Source organism: Linepithema humile, chromosome 5 (genome assembly GCF_040581485.1).
Source record: "Linepithema humile isolate Giens D197 chromosome 5, Lhum_UNIL_v1.0, whole genome shotgun sequence".
Lineage (NCBI taxonomy): Eukaryota > Metazoa > Arthropoda > Insecta > Hymenoptera > Formicidae > Linepithema > Linepithema humile.
In genome coordinates, this window is record NC_090132.1 from 6558363 (window position 1) to 6584467 (window position 26105).

General features: G+C 36.3%; 1 protein-coding gene across 1 annotated transcript in view; it reads left to right on the top strand.

Moving 5' to 3' along the window:
* The first annotated feature begins 973 nt into the window (after positions 1 to 973).
* Positions 974 to 26105, top strand: part of RhoGEF64C (Rho guanine nucleotide exchange factor at 64C) — a 57500-nt gene continuing 32368 nt past the window's right edge. Inside the window, exon 1 of the mRNA XM_012367758.2 lies at positions 974 to 3263. The gene's annotated coding sequence lies outside the window, so the exon portion shown is untranslated. The remainder of the gene's footprint in view (positions 3264 to 26105) is intronic.

Consider the following 26105-nt stretch of genomic DNA (forward strand, 5'->3'; position numbering starts at 1 on the left):
GTTTTCTTTTATTTTTTTTTCAATTTCTTAATAATACACATGCTGCATAGGCACTTGATAACAAAAGTGCCATTCCAAACATTAAAGTTTTTTGCCGCTGACGATTCATTTTAACATTCACTATAATTTGCAACACCGGGATCTATTACAATTTGTGGTTAGGTTAGGTTAGGTTTTGTTACATTTGCACATGCGTAGTCCGAATTTCCAGGGAAGCATAAACGAGTCCTTAAGATTAAGTTAAGACTAAGACTAAGATTAAGATTAAGACCGAAGCATAAACTAGCCATTATTATTCGCACGGCGGCACTTGTACGGGGCAAATCGCTTGATGTCGCATTATTCCCATTATTTCTACCACCTTAACTACTTCTATACTACATCTTTACTATTCCCTTATCGTAATTATCATTTCAAAATCGCTTCCGCGGTAAAATATGATATTTTATATTTATTTCTCTTTTCTTTGTTTCTTTCAGAGTGTCGAATGTACCTGTGCGACGATATCCGAGTATTATCTTTGTCCTAATATGGCAAAGAACGCGTCGGGAGTGCCGTGCAAAATATCACGCGATTATAATCAATCGGGTTTTCGCGAGTGAATTGTGTTTCCATACTGAGAGGCGGAGGAGGCTCAGGATGGGCATCGGGCACCGGTGGAGCAACTTTGAGGTATTTATCGTTTTATTTATTACCTATTATTTGCAAAATGTTGTATAACGAATATTTGAAATATTCAATAATTTAATATTTATGATTATTAATTTTTTATTATTATTTCAAAGAGTTAAATTGTTGATAATTCTTTTATTAGCTACTTGTAGGCGAATAAAAGACTGAATGTGCACAATTATTTTTCGAATGCTGATTAGTTTAAACACTGCTATAATCTGGATATTTTTTTTTGTATTTTTGCAGAACTGCAGAGCAACAACTCCGCTGCTGCGCATCATGCCGGTGAGTTGATCCAATTTTTTATTTCAATATTGTTAAGATAATGGATTTAAAAATATATACTCTCGTGTAACACAAAATGTGGACCATACAATATTAATATTATTTAAAAGTTTTATTTCTGTACATTTTTCAAGTATTTTAAATTGTGCAGGCATTAATTTCTCGAAGAACAAATTTATTATTTTGCTAAATTTGTTTCTTAACGCATTGTGCACATTTTTGTCTGTCAATATGAATATTATGCAAAAATAAAATTTACATTATTTCATAAATCCATTATCTTAAAATGGGTATTATTTATGGGTGAGATTTATATACCATCTTGTATTAATCTCGCAATATTATTATGATGATTTTGGCAAAGTAATACAATCACTCTCGCAATTTGCAACAGTATGTTAACGAAGCTCAAGCGTGCGTCGTGTGCGCGTAGGTTGTTATAATAAAGGGTAATCAAGGTGGAGGAATGTCGAGGCATCTGTGATGATTATGATCCGCGGGGCCGAGGGTGGGGAGGCGGCAGCTGAGGACCGCGTTTATCTGGTGCCGTATCGCGACGAGGGGGAAAGCAGCAACGAATAAGTAAGGAGGTAGTCAGGTAATGATGCGCGAGCGAGAACAGGAGGAGCGGAGTGTATCCGTGCCGTGTACATTGGTGTGTACGAGCGAACGGGATAAGGACGAGCGGATAGAAAATATGGCCATGATATTTACTAACTCGGCCTCCGCGTGAAAGTGTTCACTCTTCGCTTTGTACCCCGCACGAAGGAACGTGCGCGAACGATCCCATGTAACGGGTGTTGCGATCGATTGATTGAGACGGGGTCACACGTGTAATTTTGTAGAATAATTCGATGCGAAAATCATGGTTAACGATTGACATTAACTATATATATTTTGATTAATTGATAAGTGTTCATTAAGTAATTTTCCGGATTTTTATTATGTTTTATTGTCTTGGAATCTCCTTACTTTTATATTATTCTTATAAATAATTGAAATAATCTCGATTCTTTTTGGAAGATCTTATATCTTTACTATCTTTAATCGTAGCAGCACAGACTAAAAAGGACAGATTGCTCCTATCAAGTATAAATAACATCTGACAGACCTACTGTACATTTTTATTTATTACTTTCAACAAAACATACTCGGAAAGTCTTCTAAGTTCTTTCTCAATTTCATTTTTATAAAAAAAATTAAAAAATTTTCAAACAATTCAATATTGTTGGATGTATGTTTTCGGAAAATTTAGACTTTGAATAAAATAATGGTGTAATTAGCAATAAAAAAATTCGTAAGATTTTGCTAAACATTGCTGAAGGAAAAATTAATTTTTTTCAAAAATGCATACTTGTCTATTGCAAAGATTAAGAAATACAGAAGATTAGATTTTTTTGCCTTTTAATGTAACCAACGTATATGACCTACTTCTAAGAAACAACAGGTTTCAATTTCACGTCAAAAGATTTTAATCTTGAATGAGATATACAGATCACAATGAAGGCTTTTGTCTAGAGTTACGATAAGTATCGAAGTATGTCATTGCTTTATGATTTATGTGCAAAGTTGCGAATTGACAATTTATTTCTGTTTTTATTTATAACTCGAGGATGTAAAACTGGATTTCTGTTTCGGATGGTAATGTTTGGGATTGATAATCGATGATCGTGTGACAGGTGAATGTTGGGAAATTGACCGGCGAAAACTGATAATGTGCGCGATATCGAAAAGTATGTTGTTTCGTGCTTTCCGGTGGCACTTTGCGAAGAAGGGCATCGCGAACGGAGAGAAGGGGCCGCGAGGTGGTACGGACACCTTTCTCGCGCGCGGCGCTCACCGTGGAATGGCAAAAAAGAGAGGAGGCCTGTGACGTCACGCGACTCGCGCGGCAGTGCCGCTAGCCTCTCACTTGGTTGCCGACGTTCGGCCCGTCCGGTTCATCGCGTTTGTTCGTTTCGTTCACCTCTTCTCGACTCCATTCGACGAATTCCTCCAATTCCTCCGCTGCATTCTCTCGGTTTTTCGTAATCTCAAAAAAAGGAAAAGAAAACCACACAGTTCGACATTTGATTCGGCGGTGACCGGCGATTGTGGCAGTAATTTCGTGTTCGCACGCGAAATACAAGTGTCCACGAAAACGACGATTGTGCGATTATACCGGTACATGGTGACACGAATACACGGGATAATCTGCGAGTTCCGTTCCACGTCGCGTTTGGTGCTAAAGAATTTTGTATTTTCATTTCTTTGTTGTGCCATGACGTCCTGGATATGATACCGGATGGATTAAGCCGCTCTTGGAAGTAAGTGCTCTTGATTTTTTTCATTGCACTACTTTAAGTCGATAGATTGTTGCTCTTTGCTCTAATTGTAGAACATATTAGGGTTTCATCGAAGGTTTGTTATCTTCAGTCTTGAGAATGTTTCTTTTTCGAGCGCTGCGGAGCAATGACTGATACGCACAAAACATCTTGGAGGATTGATATTTTAATTATTTTAATATATATCTTATTATTGTTGTTATTGTAGATCTACAATATATATATATATTATATATTTATTATTTAAAACTAAAGTTTTCTTGCAAATCAAGACGCCAATGAAATATGTCTACAATGAATTGTTGTCAATGCTCCATTTAAATGCCGGAAAACTGTTTTATATACATTATATTTAAATGTCGTTTTATAAAATTTAAAAATCTTTGAAAATTCTGTTTATTATTTATGTGAGTTATTATTTAATTATTATCGCGATTATTTGGTTATTAATACTTACTCAAATTATAATTAATTATAAATTATCAATTTACCATACCATACAATTTGATAATACCTTAAGAATAATACGTAAACTAAAAATTATATGTAAATTTTTTATGATACATACAAAAGAAACATTTGTAAGATTTATTGCATTAGTTTTCATATTCCATGACTGTCTTTTACAAACATACTACAATAATGCCACTGTTAACAGTAAATTGCTACTTGTCGCATGTAATTTATTCTGATCGGCATTAACAACATTTTATGCAGCTGTTCTAATTGTGTGAAATCTTTAGGTCGCGATTCGAAGTATAAGAGATGAATCGTGAAAAGATGATTATACTATACTTGACTTACTCTTCGCAAAATAATTTTTCAATTTTTGAACTTTTTCGGCCAAAGCAATTACGTACTGGTAAAAGCACCATTTATGTATGATTAAATCTTGCAGGTGTTTGATAGAACTATTATCACACGAATATTCATTTTCCGAGTGCTTCATTATCGAGACTCATTATCTGAGAATGTTCAATTATCCAATTTACATTTTTTATCATGTAATTTTTCTACATTGAACAACAGTATCGTTTCATATTGCTTAGATTAAATTAATAATTGTATTTTGATGCTTTATTCCGGAGATGTAATAACTTTTTTATAAATGGGAAGTCGATAGAACGTACTTCGGAAAGAGTTTTATGTGTTATAAAGGTTATATATTGCTTGTTGATTAACGTTACTTCATAGTTTCTTATACTCGTATCTAATACACCAGTCGCCTAGACGAGTGTACAAGTCGATCATTAAATAATGCTCTTGCCAGTCATTTTGTACAACATTCCTCGCGCCAGAGAAACGCGACTGCCTGTTCCTCTTTTGTACAGGGTGCCCTAAAAAGATGCATATCAATGACAAGACCTTATTCTACGTAGAATTTACAGTTGACTCTTTTATAAACAAGAAGTTTTTGTCATTTTTTGATAAATGAACGTTATAGGAAAGTTACTATTGATTAACTATATTAATATAAAATAATTTTATATTAAACATATTGAAAATTGGATTATGAAAAACTAAAGCTCAACATTAAAGCTCAAATTATTTTAGAACATCCTATATATGGTAGCGGATTATCTCTGCGATTATAGCAATTTGAAAGGAACTTAACGGTTTATGGTAAAATCCAATTTCCGCATATCACGATTGAATATAATAATTGCCTTTTGATGAAAAAAAAAACAAGAGAGGGGTGAAACATTGTGCGACTATTTTTTCTGAATAATTTTTCTCGAAACAAATGCGAGAAAGTGACGAACCTTGATTGCACTTGGTAAATAAACGTAAAGAGTCGTAAATAAACTTTTAGCACAGTCGTTAAATTTGTGGATTATTATTTTTGTTCAAGAGATATTGATTTTACATCAACTCATTCGGGTTCTTATCTTTTATTTATGATTCGGAGGCATGTATCAGTCGTAAAATTCTGCCGCAAAATTTTTAAAGATATAGGAAGTTATATTTTAAGCCAACTTTTATTGTTAATTCTACATTCTTCTTTCTGATAATTGACACGTCTGAAGGTTCAATATATCAAGCACGGATATATATCTGTTTCCGTCATTTCGGATCCAAGATTGTGAAACCGCGAGGGATCACGTAGGGAAACGTAATTGAAAACGCTCAGCTTTTTATCATCGCGACATAGATAATCGTCGATCAGTGCCAGTTGGTGGCGAATCGCGAGAACATTTATGTAAGTAAGCTTCGTGCTCTGAAAGAGCGCGAATGCCCGCGGGATATCTCGCAAATATCTTCGCAATCGCCTTTTCGCGGCGTGAATGGCTGACAGACCGCTCTCCTCGCTCTGTAGTATCCAGTATGTCCAGTTCCAGTAAATATCCCGACTTTTCTGCCCCCGTCAAGCGGACTAACCTCCGTAGTCGACGTCGTGATACGAATAAATTTCTCGTGGAACATAGAGCCCGGATTCTAAGTCGTGTTCCAGGAAACGTGGCTATGTATAGTTCACGCAGGTACATATATAAACTCAATAATATCTATAAAAACGTCGTTTCATGGTAATAGATTCGCAGTCTGTTCTATTTGTGATTGCTAAGTATAATTATCGCAAGTCTAAGTGTCTTTTTCTAAGCTAGATTGCACAAATATGTTGTTGAAATTATATGTTAATGACATTGATCAAAGAGCATATTGCTTCAAGTTATGGCCAATCACGATTGGCGAAATATTGGCGAGGATAAAGTTCGCATTATTTTTATACGCGTGCATTTTTTGCAAAAACAGTATGACAGTATATATTTATATCAAGATGTTTTGTTTATATACTTATATACTATATATACTTTTATTTATCTTACATGGTTGCAAGACATTTAATCTTTTAGCTGCGAGATATAATATTTTTAAAAAATTAGCGACACTGATTATGGTTATTTATTATTTCTATATTAATCAGCATAAAATGTCGAGGTAATAAATTAACAAAGCGAAACCTTATTATTTACTTAGAATATAATTAAAGATACATCATGTATTTTTTTCAAAAACATTTTATTTTCAATAAATAAGAAATAGGTTGAATGTGTAAAAAATATATTTACGCAATGTTCTTGTATAAATCAGCATGAAAAAGTAGAGAAGATAACGTTTATTACATATATATGCATATTACAAAATTATTTAAAAAATTTGAACATTCCGATGCTATATACTTAAGTCATTTATTTTTTTTTACGAATTCATCGAATATTACGTTATAGTTATGAGTCAAAGGGGCGACTGACGGCAGATGTATAATTTAGAATGTTTTATCAAGAATGGAGGGTGAGGGGGGGAGAGGCGGGAAAAGGAGGTAGAAGGAGCTTAGCAATTTCGCAGCCGTTCTCGTGAGCGAAATAGTCGGTCAGAACGAATTGTCGCCGATTGATCGCGCAGGCAAAACCGATTCGCATGAGTGACAAAGATTATATACCGCGGCACGTTGTTCCGTTCTTATTTATTGGATCGGAACGCTTTGGCGAAGCCCGATCGATCTGTTGCGATCGCGCGCGGGAGCAGAAACAAAAATGTGTGCCGATCGATTTGCATCGAAACTTCTTTTCTCTCGCGCGCGCCGACGAGCGATTTATTATCGCGCGGCGAATGTTCATTAGACGCGCGTTTCTTCTTGTCTTCGATCGGAGCTCATTAGTCCGTGAATATGAACACGTGATGGTCGGTCCTTTTGCGACGAGACTGATAGCGATTAATAAACGATGCTGAATTACGCAGCAGATTATTAGATTAATAAGCGTCCGTTGACCGGGATGCAGGTAGCTTGATTTCTCCGTGAAGGCGTTAGAATGACGAGCATAAAGCTATTATTATATACTTGCGTTTTAATATTTACTTGGAGTGCATACATTGCTCTATAACTACTTTGAAAGCAGTTTGTAAGAGAATCAAATGTTAAATAAAAAGATATCAATTATTTGAAAGACGTGTAATTTAACATATATTTCAAATAAGAATATGAAATATAATGAGGATGACTCGCTTCTGCCATACTTTTTAATGACAGTTAAAATAATGCTTTAGAAAATATCAGAACATTTGTAATTTAGTTTTAAAACAATCAATGATTAAACATAAAAATTTTCTTGGAGATCTAAATTAAAAAAAAAAAAATAATAAAGGTATGTCTTTCACTTATTTTTATTAAAGGGTTTTAATTTAAGATTTATAATAATTGTAGGAGAGAGAGAGAGAAGAGAGAAAGAGAGAATACAATGTTGAGAATTAGAAAGTCGCATTGAATAGGAATATCTCTTAATATTTTCGTCAAGCATTAACGTATTAACTTTAAATTGACAGGGAAATTGAGTGGGACGCATTGTTCGTCAATTGCAATCTTATATTTTACATGTCAAATACGGATACCACAATTTTTTACCAGGATCATAGATATATTTGCGAATGCTTAGCGGGAATAATGTTGATTGTTCCACGTCTCTGCAAAAGCGAGCCGGATCTCGTTAGTTATTCGTGTTTTATGTTCATGATGTGATGTATCGCTCTGGATTATCACTGGCTGCCAGAGAATGCATAATACCGGTATGGTATCGTGTGGTAGAGAGAGCCCTTCGTTCCGTATGCTAATGCACACACATGAATAAACCAAGGGAACGATACTCTGTTTAAACACAAGGTATACAATTGTCGTCGGAAGTTTGTTCTCTTAGATATTTCACATGGCGCATGTGTATGTGGTTAGTATGCGTTATGTATTTATAGTTGTCGTTTGGTAATCAACGGAAATAATCTTATGGCTCAGTGGAGTGATATCAACTGGTCATCAGACTTGTGAATGTTTAGCTTGTGATGCTATTGCATTTAATATCTGTTAAAGTGCCTTTCGATCAATTACGAAGATACACTCAAGACGTCGATATAAATTGGAGTTTTTATTCCTGTTATTTCCATAATCAGCATAAAAAATACCGCATGAATGTGATTTATCGATAGAGTGAAATTAGCATGTACAGATATTAATTAATTATGCACTTGGCAGATAAATTGCATTATTACAATTGCAATTAACATATAATGATAAGTGAATATTTAAATGTGTACATATTTAAATTTTTAGCATATACTTGTTTAATTGCAGCTTGTTACCAACAATTTAGCTTAATTATCATGAAAAGGGTTTGTTAAAATTTGATATAAACGACTAATCCAAGTCAGTGTTTATTCTCATAAGATATAACGGGATAGAAGATCAAGTGTGGATTAAATCACTGATGATATCGATGCAAATGCCGTTATGATATAGACAAAAATCGTGTCATCACTTATTAGTTGAAGCCGATCCCTCTTCCGTCATGTAATCTACGACGGGTAACCGCGAGTTATGTTTCTCTCTTTTCCGATGCTTTTCAGTACCAACCGCAAAATGGAGATGACAAGAAAAAAAAATGCAATGTAGGCAAAAATCGCGGAGAGAATCTTGCGAAATGAAAGATGTTGCGGCGGACGAGTAGGAAGATTTCTAGTGGCTCTTATTACTGCCGGGCTACCTCGTTTGTTTATTTCTTATTACTGTTAAGTGCTTCAGACGTAATTGAGCACGTGCTAATATATATTAAATTATCTCGATTGTAGAAAATATTATAATTAATTTCTCATGTTTTGCTTTGCTAGAATGACAGATTTCTTTCTGATAATTTAATTATACAATTAGACAGATAATATACACTACACGCAAAAGTGTGTATATGACTATTATAATCGCAAGCTTAAATACGCGCAACTGAAGCACGTAGATGGAAAACGAGTGATTTTTAGCTGGCAGAAAACTGGTTGCATCTAGATGAACTTTTAACGGGGCGGGCGTAGTGAAAACGAAAGCCTCGCTACAGCGGTGTATTCACGAAAATTGCAATTCCGGTGGCGACTGATGCGGTTACTTCTCCAGAAACGTAATATATAATTATTACAGCGTTTTACTCGTCGGCGTACCTCTATCGGTGAAAACATCCATGATCGGCGATCCGTCCTGGATTCGTATTTTTCAAGTGTGACCAACTTTCGCATATGATTTTCAGTTATTTGGTTCAATCGTGAAATGAAACGCTCGAGGTTCGACTGTGACGCGAGGCGCCATTTGTGTACCTTTCGTAATTTCTCCAGCCGACCCTGTCCCCCAAATTATTCCGGTAACTCTGGAAATTGATCAGCTTTCCATCTCGCGAAGTACTTATGTTTATTTATCCCAGTCGTGATAAATTTATTTAATATTTTTAATATTTAGGTACATAGATACTTGTCGAATGATTCAAGCATCATTCATTGATAATGTTAAATGGCTTTATGACGAAATTTCATTATTTGTTTATTTATAATTTATTGTAAAAGAAAAAATCGATCTCTACATGGTGATGTAGAAGAGTGTTACATTAAAATTTTGTTTTAAACTACATCTATGATTACTAATATTTCAAATTATTAACATATTAAGAAACCGGACGATATATATTTTTGATCATTTTTTATTAGACCCCTGTGGTGTCTTTATTTTCGCATATTCTGCTGAATGATAACCTTAGAAGCAGGGACAATTTTAGGATAAAGCTTGAAATGTAGATGGTGCCGATCGAAGACTAGTCAGTCTGGTTTCAGAGTTACCGATATTGCCTCCGTGAAAAGGAGGCGTGTAAATTTCTTCTATCGCGGGCAAAATAAGTGTCTCCGGCTATAAAAATTCGAAAGGGGCCATCTCATCTCCCAGTGGTGGTGGCGTGTGTGCATCACGATGCACTTTCGATCGAGGTAGATACACTTTCGCCGCGGTCGAAATTAAGGAGCGCGCGCGAGCTGTGTCGGAGTTAACTTGATTGGCTCTTCGAAACACCGGGAGCCATGAGAACAGGCGACGAAAGACAATCGTGAAAGCATCCGGGGAAGAGATTCCCTTCGATTGTCTCCCGTAGAAAGTAAATACGGGCGAGGTAAGAGCGCGTCTCTCTTCTCGAACTCCCCGACTCTCCTTCCTTTTCGCTTCTTGCGTGCGCGCACGGCCACCGCACTCATACCGGAATTCGTGAATTAAGTCTTGGTTACACGCTTGGCTGCTCCGACATGATGGATAAGACTTTTGTGGCACATCGAGGCTAAATTCGTGGCCGGAAGCAAAGCGCGACAATCACCGCCGAAAATTGTACCGCTGGTCATACCCAGATCTCACTTTCTCCGACGTGTATTCGACGGAATGACGGATGCCTAACGCTTTCGAAACGATGAAATATTTATATGATGATTTTCCATTTTTCCTATTGTTTGATTAATATGGTGGAGATATTCAGTTTGAATTAATCACAGATAGAATTTCTTGAAAGAAATGTACACAGTACTTAATAATATTAACTTAATATTAACTTTTCTTTTCAATTTTCGTGCAAGTTATTGACTTATCTAATTTATTAAAGTAAATCTGATGCTTCAAAACGCTACTAATTGTCAATTGATGGCGCTTACACAAATAATTAATCCCATTTTTCAGGAATATATGTATGATATATTTCTAGCAAATTAAATTATTCTAAATTAATAAATTAATTAATTTAGTTTCGATGAAATTGATATAAAAAATATCATACAACGTATTTCTATATAGTATTAATAATGAACTTAATACTCGTTCACATTAAAAGAGTTTCAAATTTCTCATAATTATCAATACCTGAGACATATCGAATATCTGAAATAAAACCAGTTCGGAGTAGAAACTTGATTATTCGTTTTTTATAACAGCCATGCTGCCATTATATGAAATAAGTCCTAAAACAAAAACATCTCAGTATCTTTTCAATCGCAAGGTGTCTGTTAACAGCTTTATAAAAGCTATTTTTGCAAATGAAATTTATGAAAACGAGCAGGCATGCAGTTGTCGCTTTCCAAGAATGTTCTCAATTTAGTAGCATGATATTTTAGGCGCAGCAGGAAACTATCTGATATGTGTTTATCGTTCAATATCTCCATAAAGAAAGTAATAAAGTTGCGGGAAGAAACGTGGGGAGAGAAAAAACAAAAGGGAAACAGGAATAAGAAAATAATATATGTAAATATATAACACTACTCATATTTTATTCTTTATATTCATATTTTATTTATAAAGTTTTTTTTTCAAAAATACGATAATTTTATATGAAATAGTTATAATTCTCAAAATATATTGTACACTTATTCCTGCTTTTTTTAAATATCTTTTTGGATGTAGCGATTATAGTAGATTGAAGATTATTTCTACAGCTTAGTTTGCATCAATTATCGCCTCGTTAACTCGGCGTATCGTCTTCCTTCGCGGACGTCGTGAGAATTTTCTGTGACGCCACTGTCTATAAGTATGTGGTAGGAAGTGCGCAAGAACAATTCTGCATGATGAGCAAAACAATTGATAGCCGAGATAGAAGTGCAAGCAGCAACAGTAAAAATAGCGAAAAAGGACGAGTGGAAAGAATAGGGCTTGGGAAACTTTGTTGCCCTCTGAGCTGGCTGATCGTGCTTGTTTCTATGAGTTACGATCTAAAAACTTGCCGGTTGGAAGCTTATTAACTGGTTTGCGCATAAAAACAAAGAAGAATTCTAAATTAATTTTGAATTTACCACGGTTGTGAGTTTGTGGTTTGTATTTATATGTCGATTCTTGCGCAATCCGAATTTTAATTTCAATTATTTTATATCTGATATTTTCTTCAAAATTCAGTTTTTTATTTGATTGATAAAATCTTATATTACTTATTTCCTGAATCATATGAAATTAAATCTTGAGGTTTTGTTATAATAACCTACAGAATTAATGAGTTTTACGAATATCAATTTAAATTGTTGAAAATTTTATGAACTAAAAATATTTACAAATTTGTTTTAACAATATGTTTGTGGCTTGAAATCTCTGAAACTTTTATGAACAATATAACGTCTCATATAAAATTAATTAATTCGGATTAAGTAGGATTTTTGTATTTTTGCCATTCGCGTTAGATTTGAATTTGAGGAAGAACATGCTCTGAGATTATAGAGCGATGATGCGATTACCTAACACGAAACCTAGTAACCTTTTGTCTTGATGCACCAACGATGTCGTGAACAGATAATGTATACCGCTTCGCCGCGTAATAATGGGTGCGCGCATTATTCTGTTAAGGTCACTTGTTCGATGGCGCTCGAACAAGTCACGATCAGCGTTCCTTGACGTATGACTGAAATGAATAATTCTTTATATGAATAATTCTTATCGATAAAGCATATCTCTCATCTGATATTCATCCTTCGAAATATTTGTAGCATATTTTAACATATGAAGAAGGAAACGACTTGCTGTGCAAGTTTTTTCACTCGAAAGTTGATGTAATAATGGGAATAACTATTTAATTGCATATTTTTAAATGATTAAAATTTACACGAGAAGGCCTCATCTTTTCTCTAAAGAATTAAATCATTATTTAGATGATTAGACCATGCCGTTAGTTGTACTGCGAGAAAATGAAAAGAGGTTACGAATATATATCCGTTAACTCACCTGTCGATGTGCCACACCGAATCTCACGCTGCGTATAAATCCCATTAAAATTTTGCACAACGAGCGAGATGGTTAATGTATAATTGACGAACGAAAGGTGAAAGAATTCGTTTTTTACATGTTACAAAGTTTTTCTTTTATAATGAAATCTAACTTATATATGGATATAAGAGTTCTATTCTTTTAAAAGAATGTCATACGTTTCCTTGATCCACTCGAGCCTATTCAACAATTAAGTATTGTGCGTGTTTTCGCAACTCTGCGATGCGAAAGCCCATGAAGGGCACCATTGCGTGTTGCGTGGCTCCGAAAGAACAAGTATCAATTACAATGGTCGATGCGGTCGACAATGGGTTGTCTGTTCCTTCGGCTTTCTTTCCACAAGCGTGTGAGAATTCTCCATCATTTTGCGAATACAATAGGGCTGATACATGCTGACGGAGTTGTCTTTATTGTTCTCTATTTCGCGTTTTATTTGCGAGTAAATCGATGATGCCGACAACGACGACGACAATTTCGAGTTGAATGCGAAAGCTGTATTACGATTTCCAGACTACGGGCGTTGCGACCGTTAGTTAATCAGAGAGTCTCAACCAACGGCTACCAGCTGGTACCATTCACTGGTTCAGTCGGCGACCGACCGAAAGACAACACGCAAGGTTGAGTGCCTTTGAATGCGTGCCATATTACGCCATGCTTGTAAAGTGTGTCAATAGGAGAGCAAACAGGCGAATGTGCTCTTCGTCGTTAATCCGCTCACCAAAACTCACATGTAGAGCGTATAAGCTGATCCGGAGATTTTGATGACCGCGTTGTTAAATTTCATTAATTTCAAAAACTTCATGCAGCATCAAAGATTCAATCTTTAAAAAGTTTTTTCTCAGTTCTCGACAGTGCTCACATAATCCAATCTAATCGATATATTTTTACAATATTTCCAGCGTTTAAAGACAGTTAAATAAATATTTAATGTTTAATTTTATTTTTGTAAAGTTTAGGACATTAGCTATTTCTATCATTTTTTGACAGCTCTTGACGAATATTATTCACTCAATGATGCATAGACAGATTGATTCTCACAAAGATCAAACTATTCTCATATGTTTTGTCAATCTCCAATCTTTGAGTATCTTTATATGATTAAACAAATCATATAATATTGCGTTATATAGCGTTTAAAATGTTTTCAATGAAAAAAATTATTTCTGAACCACCGTAAGAATCAGGAGTTATTATACACAACATTCGTGCAAAGCTGCGAGACATACGGTTAGAATTGTACGCTAAGTATGTCGCAGCCTGCGTAACACGCAGAAACCGCAAAGGGTTAAAAGTATACGAAGAATAGCATTATGCATGAAAAGTTCACTGCTCTTTCAGAATCATCGCGCCCGTTCCTCATTTGCGCGCACAATTTCTCAGCTAGTATATACTTGCTGGCTTTGCTCCGCGCTACGGGCGGAGAGGTTAATCCAAACGTCCACGTAATCGTCAAGTAAGTATTTCCTTTTATACCGACGCAATCACGTGACAACTCCTTTCTACCGCGCGACGGCGGCGGTAGAAAAGTCCCGTAATGCGACGTTCGTCACCGTATAGTGACTCGCGGCTTGTCGCCTCTACAGCTTATCGACTTAGGTAATTAATACCGGTCTGGGTGGTGCAGATCGGAATGTGGCACGCACAAACTTCTTGGATCTACGCATGATACCGGAACGACGGTTCTGAGAAATACCGTTTAGGTGCAACGAGCTTTGTAGTGCTTGCGCGGATGACGAACATCCGTGGATGTTTGTCTTACGCTAATGGCATTGAAGAGGATGAAGTAGCGCGCGGTGGGTTCCATAAGTAGATCGCCGATATTATTTCCATTTTAAATGCAGGAAGACATCTAAATCTTTATGCGTCATCGAATGAATAAATAGTAGTCAGGAGTTTATATTATGTATTTTTTTTCAATGGAACGGGCAGTTAATTTTATATTTTGGATACTAAATAATAGATTTTTATTTCATAAAATTCACAAATTTTAATTATGTAGCAAAGTATGTCAGTTTCTCATATATCTATAAATTTTACCATAAACCATATTTTTTGTTTAAAAATAAATCTTCCATAATTGAATGGTCGTCTCGTTCGATTAACTAGTTCTTATCAAACTCGTATTGCGAAATACTCGTGTAAAATTCTCACCGCGGCATTAAATCAAATACCAGAACGCGTCGCTGATTGGAATTGGTATTGTCGCATTTCTTTCTGTCATCGACGACGTCATACTCGTAACGAACTTGAGAAGAATGAGGAAGAGGGGTGACCTGGTTGGCCCGAGCGAACCGTTGACCGCACCGGCAAAAACTCGGGGAAAATGGCGGTGCGACCGGTTCGGATCGACTCGCTATCGAGAGAAGGAAATGCCGGGGGCTCTGTCTCGCTCTCACCGCTTTTCCAAGTCGGCAAACTCGTTCTTTTCCCCTTCTTGTCAATTAATTATTTGTCGTCGTACATCATCCACCGTTATTGGTTGCGCGCAGTAATATGTAACCGCGAGAAAGGACAGGAGACTTCAATGCCTGGTGTGCCAGCTTGGAGTCGCAACGCATCAGATTAACTAATCCATCCAATTGATCGATCTTAAATTAGATTATGAGAAATGACTCGAATGACTTCATTTGATAAGAACTTTACTTGACTGCCAAGTCATATTAAGTATGACGTATATCCTTTATTCAATCTGCGTTTAGATCAAAATCACACATGATCGGTAATCTGCTGAAAATAGAATGGCAAACCAGTAATGTGGCAAACTTATGTGTGACGGTGAAACCTTTGTGAAATTCACTAAACCTAATTACAATATACGGTGGTTCATTTTGACATTACAATCTGGGATGTCTCTTTTTTTTGTAATTTTATGCAACTGGAAAAATAATGTCTTTAAGTAAAATGCATAGATTTGAAAATGTAATTTGTATTTGCATTTTTTGTAAAGCTGTATTAAACAATATTCCAAATCACACATCTTTCATGATAAAATAAATATTTATTTATTTGTTCGAGTAGAGAAACGTCAGAAAATTGTACCGTCGCTCGCTCACGTACTATTATGTAGCATCTAGCGGACTGTGTTTTTCCACACGTGCATCAGTCACACGTTGCACAGTCAGTGTATGGCGCACAGGAGACACTTACGTGGTGCATAGCCCGCGGTGAAGGCTGTTAACCTTATCCGCGACACTGCGTGGCGGCCATTGTCTTTGTTTTCCGATTACTAGGCAACATTGCATACGATACGGCTAGGCTACTCATTTAATAATCGACTGGCAACAAAAGTCGGTCTCCGTTCTGACGCAGTGCCGTTTACATCCTCGTGCGCGCAAGACGTATACTTAATTCTTTCGAGATAATTCTTTTTCATTATGAAAGGAGAGATGACATTAAGAGACATTTAAAAAAAGATTCAGGATTGAATCTGATTTGCATAATGGTCCACAGTGTATGTATAATTTTCTAAGGTGTAGAATTGTGGGAACACTGCCAAGAATTCTTCGTCATATTTCTTCCTTTCGTATCTCTTTTCCTTCTCTAATTCTCATCGGTTTTTTTTTCTCTTTCTGAAATTTGTAAAAAGAGATAAGCTATGTTTCTTTCGTGACATTTTTAATTATTATTCTTTTATATAAATAAAATTCTTAAACATATGCTGCAATAACACTTTGAGATATTCGACGATAAACGCAGAAAGTTTTTTGTCGGACTAATCCTGTAACTATACATAGTTGCGTGAACATAATTTTATATGTACCTTTATCTTATGGCTTATGTAATAATCCTCTCAGGATTTATATATCATTGTCTTGCTTCCAGGCTAATTTATGTCATTGAACGGCATCGTAAAATTGCTGTTGCGGCGTCAGACCTTGTCTTTATTGTAATCGAATTTTCGTAGCTTAATTAGCTATGTGGACATTGCCTAATTCCGCGCGACACCTTTCAAAATAACGATTCGTCTTGCTATTATTTGTTTGCGAAAGCCAGTAAAGCCGGTGCCAGTTAAAATATCGCTAATGGAAAAATCCTATCTCGCGCGATATATTCCTATTACGATCTCTTACGACGATTATGTATCCATTATCTCGTAAGAATACTGAGTGCATATTTACGATCGCGCTTGTGGATGTGGATAACTTTTTTATTATTCGCGTTATTCGTTTTAATTACTAGAAAACGGCGCGCGTATCAATTAACGCTAATTATAGTCGGGGGATATATTCAGCACTATAAATATCGTTCTGACTGCGTATCCCGGCGCGCGGAATTTATCGCGCTGTTCGTTAACAAGTGGTATATATTCGCGATGATTCCTTAGGATTAAGATAACGAGCAAATAAATATTAGTGGCGAATTAAATTATGCAAGTGCTTTAGCTTTGAACGAGATCGGAAGTTCGCCACGACGGCGCGTAAATATTCTGATAAAAGCAAACTCGGATCTCAGGAAATAACTAAGTAACTGAGTAACTAATGAGACTGCAGTTAAATTGAAAGAAAACACATTAGTGCGAGATCTATATAGTCGGGGCATAATAATTTAATATTGTAATTAATAATCGGTGTTATCGTCTTTATTAGAGATTTAAGGATAAAATATTTGTGAAAAATTTCACGGAAGCTATATGCATCGCGATTATGACATTGGGAATGGACACACTTATATATCCTCCTTTAGTGATCCGTAGTAAACGGAGCGTGAATGCCGGCCTGATCGACGACGGTAAAACCATTACCGAGGGCGGCACCGATTCGTTATAGGCGCAAGCCAATGGCCACATTTGCTCACACACGGTATACACGGTGAGAGGAAAGGCGCTTTTAACAGACAGGACATCGACTTACCGGCCCGAGACAGCGCATTATGAGCTCGCTTAAGCATTCTCGATCATGATCATTTATTTGGCAGATCTCTTATCTTGGAGCAGGAACAAATTGCCGCGATACTTTCTTCGTATCGGGCAAGCGCCTGTAAACGTACCCGATATCCAAGTGCGTGTTAACAAAACGAGTAAGAAGGATAGCGATAAGAAGAAGATGTAGCTAACGGACGTGCAACAGTTACTGATTTTAATTATTCTTTGTGTTCCACTTGATATACATGCGGGTCAGTATTTATAGATAAAATTTTAAATATGGCTTTTGCTTGGAAAATTAATTTCTTGAAAAACTTAAAATCTCACATTTGTTTCCGTTTATTAATTTTTAAAATTAAATTATTGTTCATGTAGTAAATTAGTCATTTAGCTACTCTGTCATTCAGACTGCTATTTTAGGTAATACATGATAGAGAATTGGGAAACACACGCTCGTGTATACTAATATCATATTTAGTTATTTCAATAATACACCCAAGCGTGGGTGGCTCTTTCTCATCAAGGCCGCCTTTGTAATGATGTCGGATTTCGAAGGCTGGTTTACCTACTTCCAACTTTCATCGCGTCTCGTTGCCGGAGTTGAATTGCGTGAACTGAAAAATATTATTGAAATATTAATAACATTGTTTTATCGTATGTATTGCAGTGAATTTTAGGAAGTATATTTTTTAATTGCCTGCGATTTTAACAAATTTAATATAAATTTCAATGATATCATATTATTTGTGTCAATATTATCTAATTACATTTTTGGAACAAGATTGTTTTTTTATTGTGGCATTTCTAATTTTCGCAATATAAAAGCATTAATATTAGTTGCCATTTAAATCGTATAAATGACGAGAACCGCAACTCTTTCTAAAGTGTATTGTCGCAGCGCAGCGGCACAATAAATATTTAACTGTTTTCGGTATCAGAATACCGTATTTATAAATTATAGAATCGTATGTATTCAACGTTTACGAATGACACAAAAGCAGGTGTCACTTTACGCGGCGCATGTTGTCCGAATGATGCCAGGATGTCGCGTCAATATGTCGCGATGAATTCCTATCAAAACTAACTTTCGATTCGTCTGTAAATTCATCCGGGTTAGCGTCGACATCAGAGCGTGACTATGTGTCTCTTTGGACACCCAGTTATTAATTGAGCTGAAACCTAATCGATGGCTAACTGGGTCTTGGAAAAATGCAGATCGCTGATACAAGACGAAAACGCAGTCAGAGCGGTCGATTTACCCAGATAATCTCAAGCAGTTCAACTTTCTTATGCGCGAGGAATATTGCGAAACATAAATCACTGGATTTTGAGATTATCTCGAGAAGCCTATCTAAGGACCCATCTGAACGATTCCCATTTATACGTTACTGTTAGAATGTCGTCTGGATAAAATATTCAGAATTGCAGCTTTTATCCCGTAGTTTTATGTCTGCAATTATTCTGGTAGTAAAAGATTATCCGATCGGAGTGCAATGTTTTAAATTTAATATTATTATTTCGAAACATCTCAGTTTTATTTTCCCTTGCGTTACAATTCTCCGGAAACATCAGCGGAGGTCAGTTTGCGTTTTCGCGAATTTTTGCATCGATGTTCGCATGCATATTCGGCGTGGGACATCGTTGATGGCATTTCCGTGTGTTTGCATATGTACATTAGAGCTATGCATAAACGAGAACACTTACGAATATCGAAAAAGCGATTGGATTAGTAATTTGCATAGCGTTTGCATGGCATTAATACAAATGCGCGCACGCGGCGTGCCTTCGATCTCGGCAGTGATCGGCGCGGCCCAACCTCGACGAGAGTCGAGAATCGATCTGGAACGCTCGCGTGGCATTTATATACTATCGCTCCAGTGTACCATCGCTTCTTTTAAAATAGGCGTCTCGCTCGCCGAACACATTCTTGAGCCGTGGTATGCAAGACCGTCTCTCCACTTTTATCGAGAAGAAATGTTTTCGAATTTGATTTTATTTTTTATTATTAATTTTTAACGGTGAATTGATTGTTAATTGAATGTTCAATAGACATATCCGCAGAAGCTTTACGCGAGGTTTTATGGAAGTCTTGGGTAAATACAATCAAACGGTTAGAAGTCGGGGGTCACGAAAGCGGGTGAAAAAGGATGGTTGAATGAAAGAGGCTGAGATTGCTTACGGGAATGTTTACACGTGCCGTACGTAACGAATCGCCGAAGAGAGGGCCACTTTCATGGAGGAAAGCCGTCTACCTACATCGTGTGTAGCGGCCAGACTACATCTGAGTGCCATGCAACATCAATATTTCTCCGCCCGTGGTTAAAATAATGCCTTATTAAAATTATCTTACTTATAGATTTTTATCATCAATTAAAAATCAATGAACATTTTTTACGCACGAATAACTTTAAAATAAACTACACAAGATTTAAAAATAGACGTCGGTAGCAGTGACATTTAGTTTGGAAATTTTGAGAAGCTTTGATAAAATTACGATAAATTACGAGAATAAATTTTCCAAATTAAAAAACGACGTCCAAGAGTGCCTTAGAAAGACACAGATATGCTTATACTGGAATGTCTAATTAATTATATGTCATAAAGAAGACACAAAGATACTTGAGACATCCGACGTCTGACTTTCAGACGCACGCGAGAACGCCCCAGGTTTTATGAGCGAGAAAACTCGTTCGTTTCCTTGCTTGACGTTGCGAGAAAAGGTAAAAGCGAGGGAACAGCAAAACCGTGCCGGCACGTATGGTAAATACGAGCTAAATAAGGCCCGCGAATTTCCTCGTCATAAGGCGGTCAGCAAGACCGAGTCGCCACGCGCCGTCGTATGATATAAACACGGACCAAATAAGGCCTTCAAATTTTCTCGTAATAAGAGGTTTGCTAGAGCAGCCAATCGTGAATGGTGCTCGGCTCTTAACTGGTTCAGCCTTGAGGAGATATGAAGCAGACAAATGGAGAACTTAAGGATAGACAGCAAGGATTTCAGGATTTGTTCCGACGACCTTGCCAAAAATAATCGCCAAATTTTGTTCGATATTTCGCAATCGTATTTGAATCTATGTGCAGTGAAAATTAAACGCTCAAAAATCATTGAACATTTACCTTGATTTGAAATTACATCCCACAATATAAAACTTTTTTATTCAATTAAAAAATTTAAAATTTTATCGGGCATAAAAATAGATAATAAACAGCAGATTGCTTATTGTTTATTGGATTACTTGGATGTGGATGTCTAGTTCTAAAGTCGCTAGATTAAATTTGATGCACAAAAAAATTCAATATTCTACCTTCATGAATATGAATGCTTCATATTTTTACATGACAATAAAGTGGTATCGACTAGGTTAATCATCAAGTGACCTCACGCGTTGCCGTAACCGCTCATTAGTGGCCGGATTAATTTCAGCAAAGGATATTCCGCTAACCGGCCTACAGTCGAGAAATCATCTCGCAGCAGCTGCGTTGCCTGAGTAATTACTTACACTGGCGGTATATCACCGGCGCGCAATAAATTCCGTTTTATTCAGTTTAGTCCGACGACTCGTGAACGTTCACCCGTACGCTTAACAACGGCCAGCGCTTGCCTCTAACACGAGGTACATAATGTACGGCCTATAAACTGTATATACTTTTGAGAAGTACACATAAACGCGACTACGACGATCAGCTCTTCTCGGAAAGCAATCGACGACAAGGGACGCTATTAACGCATCCTGATTTTTATTCATATTTATGTGAGACCTCACGCTAAGTTTAGAGGGCTGGTAACAGGACTGTCCAACATTTTGTCATTGTGTACTAAAAACGTACATTAAGGCCACATTCCTTTCTGCGTATAGCGTTGAATGTAGCCGTGTCCTAACATTATTCGCGGTTGTTATACAGAACGAATAGAACATTGGGCAACATTATAAATAAGTAGTATGAATGCGGACCTTTAAGTATGACATTTGCGACACATGATTTTTTATTAATTTTGTGTTTGAGTGAATTAGAAAAAAATGTTGACTCGTGTACGTTGCGAATATTATTTGTAAAAATGCATCGGTTATTAATGATGTTATTTTATATGATTGATGATAAGAAAGTCCAGATTGTCGTTCAAGTATTTTTATTGTTAATATCATTTGATAGAGCGATTTTATGATAGTCTCGCTCGAGTGCGTGCTACTCGATGAGAGATGTCGTTTATACGTTTTTACGCATTTCAAATCTTGTCTCGCTTCGATAAGCTTCTTAATATAGGCGAGACAAGAGAAAGGGCTATGGCGAAAACAGCGAAAAAGTTACATCGAAATGGATATTTCCTGAATCATCAGGGTTATCGCCCGCTGATTGTTTTTCAATCTTCGATTGTTTCAAACACTTGAGCTGTAACACGAGCTACTCGTCTTGCCGAAATTGAGAAATGTATCTTTGTCGGAGTGAAATCGAGTTCCGGATCTAACAGTCATTCTGTCCAAATATTCAGTCATAATATAGCTTGTGACGTCGGGAATTTAAAATTTTTTATTTCTCTATAGATTCGTTTATATAATTATTTTTTTTACCTCCCGTGTAGATTTGTATTCCTCATTTCGCAAAAATTGGCTGAAACGTTATACAATGATTAATAATTATTATATTATTAAAACATGTTCAATTTCAGTCATATTCAATTACATTTATTTACTCAAATAAAATTAAATTCATCAACATCAAGTTGATTCAATTTAATTTAATTAACAAGGCATTAACTTCAAGCGTGATTTTCAATAACGCTGGATAAATATTAATATCAAATCGTGGAGTTATATTGTTGGCCACTTTTGCTTGCCCATGCATCTTCGTATTAAATATCTTGTATATGGAAGATAAAATTCAGTGGTTTATCTCTTAAAAAAGGGTCGACAGGAACACGCACTGACCTAGGATCCAAGCCGAGTTGTCGGTCAGGTTGCCCGGTATGAAAGTGATCGGGAGCCGACGATAGAGTCGCAAGTGGGTCAGCGCAGTGTGTAAGGCTCGAACTGGTCTCCGGAGCACCATAAAATTTCATTTCATTTTTGCATCCTGTCGAAAGTCCATCTTGATCTTGTGCGTCCGGCCCTTATTCTTCCGCGCCCAACCGATCTCTATTTGAAATCTATATTTATTTGATTTTTTTCCTATTGTTTATATTAATTTTGAATCAGTTGTAGTGAAGACTGTTCCCTTAAGCGTAATGTCGAGGTCGCTATTGCGATGGTTTCTTGTGAACATATTAATTATTTGCGTGTGATTTTGATTGGCACACTTTAATGCAGCAGTTTTTTTTTTTCCAATTAAGATGATCAAAGTGAAGAAGTAACTAAATTATTAACGATGACTAATATAAGAATTTATCTAAAGCTATAAAATATAAATAGAATATATAAAATGATAAGATCAAAATTTTATTCTATTTTATTTTTAATTTGTGAATAAAAGTGCATAAGATTTTCGAAATTCGAGACTGCTCCGAGATCTTTTTAAGTCTTTCTGTTGCTCACTTATTCCGCAGGTATTTTAACGCGTGCCGATACGTGACAATTTCACGCCTTGGAATTACAGATTCCCATCTCCATTGCCTCATGATTTCTTATTACACCTTTTTCACGCCGCGCGGCGAGTAGTGTGTTATATTTAGTTTCGTCCCCATTCATTCCATTCCGCGATCAATTCAGCGGTGTATTATTTCATTTATACAGCTCTCACACCTTTCGCAACCGAGACCGTCTCATTTGAGCGATCGCGCCGACTTGTCGGAGGAACTTACATATCGCACTGTTCATCGAGATTCGGGCTTTCCCAATTAGCCTTTCGAAATACAAATCGTACGGAGGTGATGTTGCATGTTTGTAAATCTTGCTTGTTATTGACTTACCACCACACCGTCTTTTATTACGGTAAATATTGCTGTTAGTATTGTTGCGGTGATATTTGTCTGGATTTCTCGAGTTTTAATTCCCTGCGCGATGTTGCAACTGTCGATGCTATCAACCGGACGCATTTATTTCTTTTTATGAGTTTTCTTTATCGATTAACGAAGTTTCTAGTGTTAATGTTATTTATAACACACGCTTTTAACGTGCAAAATCTACGATGTGATAAAGTTTGATTCGAACAAATTGATAATTCCTATGAGAAATCTAAATATTATAATTGAATGATATAATCTTAAGGCACTTATTACCAAGCTTTACGAAATTAATTTTGCACATCGAGGAAGATAACTAATGCTGATTTCTCGTCTTGCAAAATTTTCTCTGTTACGTCGACCGGAATTACGCACCTTTGCGAAGAGCGTCGATGCGGCAGCGGATGATGCTGTGCCGCAATATTTTTGCCGCGGAGAGCATCGAGGCGCGACTCGAGATAAATCTGCGACGATCCGCAGTTACGGAGAGAAGGAGAGGATCGTTATTCGCGCTCTCGTGTCGTTCAACGTACGCGTGCCGATCGCGGCAATTTCACGCTTCGCGTCACGGGAGCTCCGCCTCGGGATCATCTCCCCGGAATCGTCTTTTCGCTCCACGAAGTCCCTGCCGTGGGGACTTTTCACAGAAAGCAATCCGTTACCAGCTTTCGACGAACCTAACGAGAACGGCTGTCCGCCGGCGTTGTTGTCTCCCTCGGCCTCTTCTTCCTCTTCGCCACCGTTCTCGCATCGATCTCGCATTTCGTTCCGCGCGCGGCGTCGATAACCGTTCCTCTCGAGAACCGTTATCGGCTCGACCTAACCATCACCTATCGGGATCATCCAACTTCTTCGATCGGTATTCGTGAAAATAAAGCTTTAACAGCGCGATATATATTGACTTTTCGGCACTTTGCGGCTGATAACCGCAAACGACGCGCGATGGCTAATCGATTGTTAGATAAGTCTTTTTTTCTAACCTCAGAAAATTCCAAGTCTGTTTGTGTGTAATCAATTGGTTAACCACTAGAGCTATTCAGCGGCTATTGATCATGGGAAAGTTAATATGCTTCGGTCTTTACATTGATTTTCCATCCATTTGGCTTGCTGTGCTTTCAACATCGATTTCCTTTGATCGTCGATGTTTTTCTTCCGATAAAATATAAATAATTATCATAATATGGAATATAAATAGACGTAAATTATATTATTTTATATTATCTTGAGATAAAAATTGATTTTATTTTATAGATACTTGAATTTAGAACTGATTTGAAAACAATAGAAAAGATAAAAGATTACAAGCGCAATACATTCCATTTCGTTTTGACGTATGCAGTGTCATTAAGTAAATAAGAAACAACAGTTATGTTTCTATTATTTTTCAGTTTAGATTACAAGATAGATATCTTGGAGATGAAGATAGTGTCGATCATAAGAAATGTATAAATTTCTAATATGTTGATAATTTTTCTAGATTCACAAAATTGCTGATTTATACAATAATCATATACTTGTTAAAAAAATAATAATTGTTAATTTTATCGTTAGAAAATATTACGATTTCACATTCGTCCTACTGTCACAATTACCTCGATCAGTCCTATTGTATATTTTAGAAATTTATGATTATTTTCTATATCAATCATATTTTTTTGAGATATATTTGACAAGGAACAACCTAAACTGTAATTGGAGTGAATCAAATTTTTTTTCTTTAACATATTTTTTAATTTATTACAGTATGGCTTTATCATGATATAATTCAAGAATACTTCGTTGAGAAAAATCAATTTTATATACAACTCTTTGTAATTTTTTTGTATCTGCTTAATTCCTTTGTACAGAATTTGCCATTTGAACTTTTTCACTTCTGAATTGTATCTGAATCCATGTAAGTTATATTTTACATACAAATTTACACGTGAAGCTTAAGTTTGCTACAATTTTCATTACAGAATGCAACATAGTTTGGTAGGTGACATTTTTATATATATGTCACCATACACAGTCATTCGATACTGGCTTCACGTTAGAATGCGCGACACGGCATTGCTTAAGTAAAAATCATTGAATGCCGCGACGTTGCATGATGATGAGAATCGGTCGGCGCAAGTTAACAGTACTCGGAGTATGCGCTCACGTCGTCCTTCGAGAGGTGTGTTAACCTACATTAACGGCGTGCCATGTGTCACACGTTTCTTCCGGAAGATGAGTCGTTCAGAGACTTCTGTCGGACTCTCGTAATCTAAAGATTGTTCTTATGAAACGTGACGAAATAGATTTTTTTTTTTATCTTTCCTGTAATAAAAATAAATTCTGCATGCATTTGGTATAATTTTTAATTTTTAACACATTAATTGACACAATAAATAGCTAATAGTTATGGATTTATACTGGTTTTATATCTTTTCCTGGAAAATTGCAAAACACTTTTTTCTGATTTAAAAATCTTTTTTG